General features: G+C 35.3%; 1 long non-coding RNA gene across 3 annotated transcripts; it reads left to right on the top strand.

The window, feature by feature from the left end:
* Positions 1-4,574: 4,574 nt before the first annotated feature.
* Positions 4,575-7,479, top strand: LOC145073594 (uncharacterized). Of its 3 annotated transcripts, none has more exons than XR_013691445.1 (4): positions 4,575-5,178; positions 5,272-5,700; positions 6,524-6,689; positions 7,335-7,479. It is a non-coding gene; the product is annotated as an uncharacterized LOC145073594 (long non-coding RNA). The 3 variants fall into 3 exon arrangements; XR_013691444.1 differs by having other exon boundaries at positions 4,578-5,178; positions 5,376-5,700; XR_013691443.1 differs by having other exon boundaries at positions 4,577-5,700.
* The last annotated feature ends 4,191 nt before the right edge of the window (positions 7,480-11,670 follow it).

The raw sequence follows: 11,670 nt of genomic DNA, 5'->3' as shown, positions 1-11,670 counted from the left end.
CTTGGAAAGGCATCATTCGATTCAGGAAGCAGGGCAAGTTGGGCCCGAGATTCATCGGACCGTTCAGGGTTGTAGCCCGGGTGGGCAAGGTGGCGTATAGGCTGGATCTGCCAGCCGAGCTCAACCAGATCCACAACATTTTCCATGTTTCTCAGCTGCGGAAGTGCCTAGCGGACGATTCAACGGTGGTGCCGCTAGAGGATATACAGGTTGATGACAGCCTGAATTACATTGAGCGCCCAGTCGCAATCCTCGACAGGAAGTTGAGGGATTTGAGGAGCAAGAAGGTGGAGCTAGTGAAGGTGCAATGGCAGCACCGCAAGGGTTCGGAATGGACTTGGGAGCCGATGGACGAGATGATGGAGCATTACCCGAGCTGTTTCAGAGTCGAGCAGCAAACTTCGAGGACGAAGTCTAAAATAAGTGGGGGAGATTTGTAGCACCTGGTTCCTGGTACGTAAATCTTATTTGGGTATTCTCTTTTCTTTTAGCCTTGGACTCGGCGAGTCATAGGTCCGACTCGCCGAGTAGATACGGGACCCGGGACACGTTTAAGTTGGCGACTCGGCGAGTCACCGCTGTTGGATGAAACCCTAAGTTTCAGGGGTTTGCACCCTATTTAAACACCATATCCGCCCCAGGCTAGCCCCCATTCACCCTCAGAGCTCCCAACCCTCGTTCTAAGATTGTTTATAGAGAGTTTGAAGAAATTGTTGTGTGTTCTTGAAGGTTTTGAGGCAAAAGGGGAGTAGATCAAGAGGAAGGGAAGGGATCCGAGCATCTTTGTGCTCTCTCAGCAGTTCCTTTGAGGTATAACCCGTTTTCCCCTTGTTTCTATGCTTATTACTTCATTTAAGTCATTCTTGAGCCAATCCCCAAGCTTGTATGTGCAATATAAGTCGTAATAAGTTGATTGGCCTTTAGATCTAGGCAAGATTGAGATCCAGGAGCTCAGATCTGTTACCTTTATGGACCCATGTTGCTTGTTCACCCTAGATCTACCCTTTTGAGGCATTTTGAGCCCTAACTCCCTCATTGGTGAGTATCTACACGTAAAGTTGGAAACTTTACGTGTCATTCATGCTCTAGGAACCCAGATCTGTAAATGGCATGGACTGGACTTGAGTAAAATCGCGTATATAGTGAATGCATGGCGACGACTCGACGAGTCGTTCATCAGACTCGGCGAGTCTGCTCGCGAGTCTCCGAGTTGTCCCCATTTTGTTGTTTCGAGTGGGTGTAGTGAGTCACGGGGTGTGACTCAGTGAGTTGGAAGCCAAACTCATCCATGGAGGAACTCGACGAGTCCATGCCCTGACTCGGCGAGTTCAAGGCAATATCCTTAGATCAAGAACAGACTCGGCGAGTTGTTCATACAACTCGGCGAGTCACAACATAAAGTGTTCTTCGGATGAAGATGAACTCGACGAGTTGTTCATACAACTCGGCGAGTAGGATGAAGGACTTGAACCTCAATTAAGAAGAAGAACTCGACGAGTAGGGTCGGGATCCAGGACAGTCGTTTGGATAGGGACTCGGCGAGTTGGAGAGCCAACTCGGCGAGTCGGGTCAACTGAAGTTGACTTTGACTTTGACTTATGACATGATCAGGGGTAAAATGGTCATTTTACCCAATGGACAGTTAGCAGTGATTGACTGAGTATGTTGTGGGATTTGCAGCCGGAGGATTTCCGGAGCAGCAGTAGGCAGTCAGTTCTCGACCAGATTAGCAGCCATTTCGAGGTGAGTTTCCTTTCAGTAGAAACGGGTCTAAGGCACTAAGGCCGACTTGTGTAGACGAGATGTTAGTACTAGAGTGTGGGCCGAGCCCGTATCTCTGGGTTTAGTCAAGTATGATATATGTGTCAACATGATAGAGTTGCTTATGCTTGTTGTCTGTGTGATACTTGTATATTATGGGTTAGCGGTTGAGTGTGGGCAGGGCCCATATCTCTCCGAGGTTGGAGTGTGGGCTGGGACCGTATCTCCCAGATAGTAGAGTGTGGTCGATGCCCGTATCTCCCGGCTAGCGAAGTGTGGACAGGGCCCGTATCTTCACAAGTGTGGGCGAGGCTCGTATCTCCCGGCTAGCAAAGTGTGGGCAGGGCCCGTATCTTCTCGAGTGTGGGCGAGGCCCGTAACTCCTAGCTGAACGTTGTTTGTTATATGCTTGCATGGTATGAGGTATTATGGGGGAACTCACTAAGCTTCGTGCTTATGGTTTTCAGTTTTGGTTTCAGGTACCTCCTCAACTAGGGGAAAGGAGCCGGCGCGGTAGCAACATGTCACACACACACACTCTCTTGGTTCCGCCGTTACGAGTTTATTCTTGGATTGATACTCTAATATTTTGATCGATTGAATGTTGTGGTTTTTAATTTGGTTTTCGATGTGAAATGGTTCAACTAAACAATGTTTTAATTGTTAACGTTTTCTATGTAATGTTTTATAAACGAAATTTTTGGACGTGAAATTTTGGGTCGTTACACGTATGTTATACGGGTTTGATAAAACAAAAAATTAAATATAAAAATTTAAACAAAAAATTATTTAAATTTGAAATTTTTTTTTGGAACCGGCGGAATTCATTAAAAGCACGGCCTAAAGGAAAAAGACCGGGCACAAAAGAAAAAACAAAAACAAAAATTACAAAATGTCAAAAGGGGAACAAACCCAACAATCCCATCTACAATTTCAAAAATTACCCCTATATTTCAGCCAACTAAAACCATAGAAATCACATTATCCGCCAACTTTGAAGAGTTCACTTGGATTTTGTTAAACCATACATCGTTCCTTGCTTTCCACATACACCATAGAAACCCATAGCAGATAGCAATAAATATATTCCTCTTTTTTGGACAGTTCCCCATGAGGCGGCAAAATTAACAAGATCTGAAATTGAAAGGAACCTTTGAATAGAAATGTCACACCAATTGAAAATCCATCTTAGAGAGTCAAAGGCAATCGGACAATCCAAGAGAATATGATTCGCAGTGTCCATACCATTAAAGCACATTTGACAGGAAGTAGAAGACATGTTGATACCTCTCCTGGAAAGAGCTACTGTAGTAGGAATACGCCCCATACAAGCCCTCCAAACAAAGCTAATGCACTTGATAGGAACTAAGTGAAGCCAAACCGTGGGATTATTTATCGGGGCAGTCAATTTACTGTCAATGAGGGCCCTAAGATCGCAAACACGGAAAAAACCATCATCAGTTAACCTTGATCTCCAAGTGTCGGGCCCATTGGATCTAACAACCATCCTTGTAACATCCAAAATAGATTCCAATTCCAATAGCTCCTGAGAATTGTTGGGTTTCCGCTTCCAAGCCCACGAGAAAACGCCATTCACCCATCTGTCTCCTAAAAGGCAACTTTTCCTCTTGTCTAACGCATATAAAGAAGGGAATTTCACTGCCAAAGTCTCATTCTTTAGCCAATCATTTAGCCAAAACAAAATTTTCTTCCCGTCCCCCACCTGAAACTCAAAAATATCTGTGACATCAATATCAATATTGCCAAGTGTCGAGAAGACATTGACAATACTACTCCAAGTGCCCGGGAGAGATTTTTTAGCCCAAGAGTGGATAGGTTTCCTTTCACATCTATGAATACTACTAATCACTCGCCTCTAAAGAGAGTCATTTTCCGTTTTAAACCTCCATATCCATTTTGTCAGGAGGGCCCAGTTAAGCGAGGCCAAGGATCCGACCCCGAGACCACCGAACGATTTTGGCCCAAGCACCACCTTCCAAGCGACCCAATTGATTTTTTGTTTTTCTTCACTTCCTCCCCATAAGAACCGTCTTCTCAGTTTCTCGAGGTTATCAATAATGGAAATCGGAGCTTTAAAAATGGAAAAATAAAAAAGAGGGAGCTTTAACCAAAGTTAGGCGACCGCCAAAGGATAAAGTTTTAGCTTTCCATAGAGAAAGTTTATTTTGAACACGATCAATGACGGGTTGCCAGCTCCTTTTTTGGGACATATTTGCTCCGACAGAGACTCCAAGATATTTAAAAAGAAGAGAGGCTGCCTCGCAACCGAGAATTCTAACGCAACTAGCAATTTCATTCTCTGACACTCCAATGCCATAAACTTTGGATTTGTGAAAATTAACTTTGAGCCCCGACGATGCATGAAAGCATCTCAAAATTCTTGCCAAGTTTATGAAGTTGGAGCTTTAGATTTGAAATTTAAAATTTAAAATTTGAATATAAAATGAAACATATTAAATATTATATGAGTACTAATATTATAATTTATTGGTTATTTTAATTAATGCAATTTAATTGAGGTATAAATATGATATGTTAATTAAGAAAAGATATAAAAATAAGAAAATGACAAATGAAAAAAAACATTTAATCAAAGATACCAAAAAATGACAACCGTCTAAGTTAATGAGATAATGACATAAGGTAAAATTATTTTAATTTATTAGAAAGAATTACATATTTTTTGAAATTTAAAAAGTAAAATAGCTACTAACTCAACTCATGTACACCCTGTTATCCAATACATCTACATGAATCGTTCATGGAATTAATTTGGGAATCAAATAATATTTTTTTATTTCTACTCACAATTCTGAAACTCTAAATCAGTCATATTCATTGAGAAATCCTAAGTCGTCCGTTACGCGGCTTCTCCTTCTTCCCGAACTACCATCCTACCAGCAGCATCTCTTCTATGTTTATCTTACTCGTCTTCCGTATCCGGTATCCCTATGTTACCATAACCCTTCGTTACACACCATTCACTGGAAATCCTATTATCCTAACCTTAAGCTACCTCCACCATCGCCCACTCTCTCTTGCCCCTCTTCTACCTTCTGTTACGACGACAAGCCCTAACAGTCTCCACAACGCTAACCGTCACCACCAGCGAAGAGGTGATAAAAGAAGGTATTACGAAGAATGGAGTTGGTCTTTGATGTAAACGACGATGAAATCCCTCACCTTTCTTCCTGAATCCCAATTCTTCACTTCAAGCCTCCGTCAGTGTGTGTATATGTGTTTGATAAATGATAATCATTAACACCGCCATCATCTTCAACTGCTCCCGATTTTGAATTGAAAATCATAACCCATCGCAGGGGACCATTTGGAGTTGGAAATCCAGGTCAGGTGGTGATGGTGAAATTAGCGAATTTCAAGAAAGAATTCGTTTCTGTAAGTCCTTTATACGTCTCTCTCCTTTTTCAATTTTGATTCTTATGAGTTGCTCCCATGTTCTCTGTGTTCGTTTTCACTTTTTTTTTCCAGCTTTTCTCGTACACTCGTGGGCGTGGCTACCATGTGAACGTCATATATATTAGATCAAAATTGTCAAATTATGATCGATATAAGAATGTGTTGTGCGTTTGCAGTTTCAGGTGGTTGTGAGTGTATGGATTTGTAGTTTCAGGTGGTTGAGTGTATGTGCTGCAGCAGGTGATGGGAAATAATCAAAATATGGAGGACGCGACTTTCTTTGTGGAGTTTGGTAGGTTCACATTCAACCACTTTTTATGAACTGTCCAAGAAGCCACTTGTGGATGGTGTGTCGGTGTCATGGTTGGTGGATGGATGCACAACGGACCTTAGTAGTTGCAGAGACTATCATCGGAGGCATAGGGTTTGTGAAGCTCATTCCAAGACACCAGTTGTTGCCATAGCTGGCAAACACCAAAGGTTTTGCCAGCAGTGCAGTAGGTACTCCCTCCATAACCCTTTTGTTTGCTTTAACAGTTTATGCAATCATAACGGGTTAAACACTTAATCTGGACAGCTATCTTAATGACCTGGCTTAATGGTTTAAAGCCAAACAGATGATGCTTTTCTTGGGCCAAAATTCTGAATGGTGATTGTGTGTAATATACAATCCAAACCCATCAATTGATAATTGGATTGGAGTATTCTCCCCTGCCCATTTCTGGTTCATAGTCGATTCCACAAGTAGCACCCATATCGTACTATCCTTTTTAAAGTTTGAATTTTATGAGCAAACTTTATATTCCAAGCTATTTGGCAACTGTATAACATAGTTTAGGAAAATTACGTCACTTGTATTCAGATGTCTAAAAGTACCCTTTCAAGTTCCACAAATGAATTCAATATTTGTAACATTAGAAAATGGGTATATGAGCAACTTTAACTTGAAAATTCCCTAAAATTGATAATTGTTGCAGTTTTAGTGGGACATAAGAAAAAGATAAATAAGCTATCTAACTTGAGAATTGCCTGAAATGAAAAAATATTTTGGGATCCTTTAAACTCCATGTTTGATGAATTTTATCATTCGTAGTGGAGGGTAGAAGATCTTCAATTTCATTCTTCCTTTATATTAAAAGAATAGAATAATCCTATATGCAATGCATGAGACAATTCCATTCCATATCTTCCAAATGAGTGACATCAGATTCTAATTCATTTTAAAAACATTCTACAAACCAAACACTTCTTTATTGATGCTTTGTATCTGTCTTTTATTTTGTAGCGCCGGTGGTGTTCATTTTCTTTCATTTTCTTTATGCAGGAAGAACAACGGGTGATTGAACTAAAACTAATAATTAGACATCAAGAAATTCAAGATGTTAATAGGGCAAGAGAGAAGCTTCTCAAGCAGTATAGTTGAACTAAATGAGGCTGAATGCTTCTCTATTACTTTCTCAAAACTCAAGTAGCAGCCACTATGTCTGAAGGTAAATCTTTTTGATTATAAAAGTTATTTTTCTTCATTAATGCTGAAAAATGAATATGGAACTTTTCCTTTTATTTTTGCAAAATTCCAAGTTAAACTCGACTTAATTGCCTACTTTCATGTATCTAGATAATTTGTTCCTTTTTTTCAGGGTTAAAATTAGCGAATAGTTATAGATAATCCGACATGATTATTGTTTTATTTTACTCCAAGCTTGAAATATTTACATTTATGCAATTTGGAAGTTCCATATATTCAAGTAAGTTTATCAAGTATAGACTCTTTCAAAGTCCACCATGGATATAATTTTGGCCAGCTGGCATTGTCGGGTGTGTGGAGATTCAATTCTCACCTGAAACCTGGAATATCACCAAAAATATAGAAGAAAAACATTAACTGAATAATATTAGCAACACAAAAAATGTAATAGAACTTTCTACAAATCATCTTTTAATTTTAGCATTTTTAATCTTTCTTTTCTTATTAAAGCACTGTACTGTGGAAGTACAATGCTATAGTTGCATATGTTTTCAAAGTATAATGTCTGTGTGTGAACGTGTGTCTATGTGTGTATTTATAGCATCATACTTTGCATTTTTTTTCCTGTTAGTATGGAGAAAAGTAATATTTTGTGGGTATTTTGCAGGTTAATCTGCTCAAAGCAACTTGAAAAGTAGGCTTGTGTCTGCTTATTGAACCTGTAATAGTAAAGTTTTTTTTTTGTGTATGTAACTTGAAATATGCTAGTTCAAAGAAGTATTAACATGTAATAGTAAGGTTTTTTTTTTTTTTTTTTTTTTTTTTTTTTTTTAGTATGCAACTTGAAATATGCTAACACTTTCATGTTTAAAGAATCACCTAGGCCCTGCACTAAAAAATGATTAATATTTTTGTTTAACGAAGACATTGTTTATTTTTTATTCTTTCACCACTATAAAAATAGGATAAAATCATTCCTACATGTCTAAATCAACAAAATTTAACTTATTTGAAAGCCTTTAAGAGCAAACATTGCTTTAAAATTCCAAAATCACCCATACAAAAGAGTAAACATTTGTTTTATGATTTTTGGTACAAATTCAAACGTTGGAGATGTAGATGCACACGATAATGAAAAAACAAAACAAAAGGAAACTTTCTAATGTATACAAAAACCTTTTGGTTTTTTCATTTTGTTATACTTTTAGCAAGAGAGAAACAAATGACTCCATGATGTTCTTTTAAGTTTCAAGGGATTGGACACTTGGTAGTTAGTTAAATATATGGAATTTAATGGGTATATTTATACAAAAAGTAAAATGATTTGTTTTGAAAAATGGTATTTTTATATTTACTTTTTTTTAAACAATTTGTTAAACATAATATATAATAAAATAATTTATTTTATTTTAACTTATCACCGTTAGGCATCATTTTTTATTGACCTTTTTCTTTCTTGAGGTATATATCATTATTTATTTTGTTTTTAAGTAATAAATAGATTGTCTTTAGTATATATATATATATATATATATATATATATATATATATATATATATATATATATATATATATATTATATAACAGGTTATTATTATGTCGATTTTAGATTGTACAAAGAAGTTTTATGTGATTAACAAGGTAAAATCAAGAACTTATTATTTTACAATTTGTTCAAATATGTATTTTATATGCTCATTTTATTAGACATGTTATAAATGTACAAAACTACATTATTGCCGATTGTTGTAATGTATATATATCGTAAAATCAAGTATAAACTATTAGATGAAATTCCAAATGTATACTCAACTTTCTGCTGTATTGTATGACTAAGCACTTAGCTAGAAACTATCAATTGAAATGAACTATCCGACACAAAATAGTTTACCAAAAGACCGCAATGAATAGCTCACGTCTAAAGGAAAATAATAATCACATTAAAACTATATTCCGAAAGAAACTCTTTGCCGCCCGGTGCTTAGCGTGTAAATAGCTAATATATATATATATATATATATATATATATATATATATATATATATATATATATATATATATATATATATATATAGGATTATGATCAAATGAGAACACCTAAAAGGTTGAGAACGTGAGAACAGATCTAGACCATCTAAATACTAAGATCAATGGTTAATATTAAATGGGTGATTTATGTAAAAATCTAAAACTATTGGCATTTATGTGTAACTTTTAAATGGTAAGAAGGGTATTATAGGAATTGTAACTTTGCCTATTTCCTATAATTTCTCACCCTCTCACCAATTACCTTTCTAATTCTCGTATCTATATCCTCTCTATATATCTCTCTAGGGTTTCATAAGACGCATCGACTGAACAACCGACACTGACTCCCCATTTCCCCTTTATACGCATTGTCGCTTCCATCACCAAAGATCCCATCGGCTTGACGACTTCTACTCATCGGCTGACGGCGACATCTACTCACCAGCGCAAGGCAGCGAATAGTGGTAGACCCCGATGATGACGTTCGTTCTTCATCGTCATCGTCACATTCAAAGTGAGACTTACAGCCGACATCTCTTTTTCTTAACCTTGTCGGCAATTTGGTGAACTCGACTGCTACTCATCGGTGGTAGCAAGCAGCGATACACTACTGGATTTTGATCATCCACTCCGGAGCAGCAGGGTAGTGACGAAGTACTCTGAATCAGGTAACATTATGTTTTTTTTCCTTGCAAATGTTGTTCAAAATCCACCTCTTCTCTTGATTGGAGTCTTACAATGCTATATATTGTTCGAATTTGTACATGTGTAGTTTTTTTTCTTGCAAAATCAATTGGAAAGCCAAATGTTATGCTGATTTGAACCTCTTCTGCTTTTTATTTTATTGTATGCACCAAAGATTCACAATTCTTTTGCTTGAAAATGTTTCTCAGGTATGGTACTTTACTCATTAAAATTGGCTAATAAGGGAAGAAGATAAGTTGTGCACATAAGGTGCTCGATGAAATGCCTCAATTCAGAAAAATGGAACTTGAATGCTTGCAGTTGTAATCTTATACGAATATAATGTCAGATGTCTCATTTTTACAGTTAATCATCAATGAATACTCCATGAGGCTAGTCCGAGAGGAGCAAGGCAAGCAACCACAGCAATTCAGGTGAGGGGAAAAAGCCAAGAGGCTGCTGCCTCTTTTGATTTAACCGGAAAATACAACCCCATCCTGGTGGTTATTCTTTGTAGGGAACGGAGAAGAAGAAAGGGAAAGAAGGAGCAAAAATCAGTTCATCAATTTCAACAACAAAAAGTGGGTTCAATGGAGGTTTCTTGGGTCTTGATTTATTCAAAATTCAACAACTAACGATGACTAGAAAGGTAATTTTTTGTAGTTCTTGGTCTTTGATTTCACAAGCAAATTAAGCATTAAAATTTTGGTGTGGTAATACTTGACAAAAAGGAATGAGAAAAGAGATGAATTGAGGGTTGAAACGAAATGGCAACAACTATTTTCTTATATTGATTTGTGAATATCAGTATATTTATGTGTGAATTTATGTTTGAATGATTATATTTATTTATGAATAACAGGATATTCATTTGTGAATATCAATGTATTTATGTGTGAATTTATGTTTGAATGACTATATTTATTTATGAATAACAGGATATTCATTTGTGAATATCAATGTATTTATGTGTGAATGACTATATAATTATACATAATTGTTTCTTTAACATTTTTGCAGATACAATGAATAAACATACATATAGTGGGAGGTGGGAGATTTACCAAAGAAACATCTACACCAATACCTTTTTCGAAAGGAGCACGAATGTGTTTTATTCATTTATAATTGTAATTGTAGTATTAGTTTCCGTGTCAAAAAATATATATTCTAACTTAATCATTTGCTATTATAATTATATTCTTATATGAATAGAAATGTGTTTTATTTATTAATATATGAGTACCATTTTAGTTGATTTTATAATCTTTTTTTCGGGTTTTATTCATTTATGATTTTACAAGTGTATTCATAAATACAATTGAGTTAATTCATTTATAATTTACAATTTTATTCATTTTTAAATGAAATGTATAAATCATTATTTATGAAGATACTTTTTTTTAAAAAATAAATGAGGTAAACCGATAAATTATTCATTATTTTGATATTTGATTTCTAAAAATAAAAACATAAAAATGAAAAATGAAATGAAAAAAACGTTTTCTTAGATAGATATTAAATCATGATTTTATTAATTATTGGTTCATTAAAGAAAAGAATCTAAAAATGAGATATTTTGGGTAATTGTCATCATAATCACTAAAATTTAGAATATCATAATTTAATTAAATGGTAAAATTCCATTTATGCCCTCATAAAATGATTGGTCTACAATTGTTTTCGCGTTCTCAACTTTTTAAGTGTTCTCATTTGATCCTCTCCCTATATATATATATATATATATATATATATATATATATATATATATAATGGATTGTTTGTATTTAAAAATGTAAAAAATTAAAAACCTAAAAAACAGAGTTTTTGACCATACGAGTGTGATTGAAAAAAATATTTACCATTCTAGTGGGCTTTCAAAAATATTTACCAAAATGATATTTTTCAGTTTTCCTTAATATTCTTTATTTTAAATATTCATTTTTTTCTTTTTTATTTCACCTCTTTACTTTTTGTTAACTAACATATTTATTTCAGCTTTTTTTTTTACTTATTTTTACTGTTTTTTTAACTAACAGTTTTCTTTATCATTTTTATGTCATTTTTTTTTTCTTTTAAATTTTAAATATCCGGTATTCTTTATAGTATATAAAAAATTCAAAAAGAAAAGCTAAATTCACTTCCATAAGTATGAATTAAATGGTCCAATTGAGTAATGCTTTTGTTTTCTAATATTATATAATAGAATTTGAAGACGTTTGTTATTTTAGTTTTCATATAATTAAACAAATATCTTTTCGTAGAAAATCAATAAGCGTAGAGTAGGTGTA

The sequence above is a fragment of the Lactuca serriola genome, chromosome 9, assembly GCF_051521515.1.
Source record: "Lactuca serriola cultivar US96UC23 chromosome 9, Lser_US96UC23_V15, whole genome shotgun sequence".
NCBI classification, from domain to species: Eukaryota; Viridiplantae; Streptophyta; class Magnoliopsida; order Asterales; family Asteraceae; genus Lactuca; species Lactuca serriola.
Note: the sequence above shows the minus strand (reverse complement) of the source record. Positions and strands in the feature narration are given on the sequence as shown.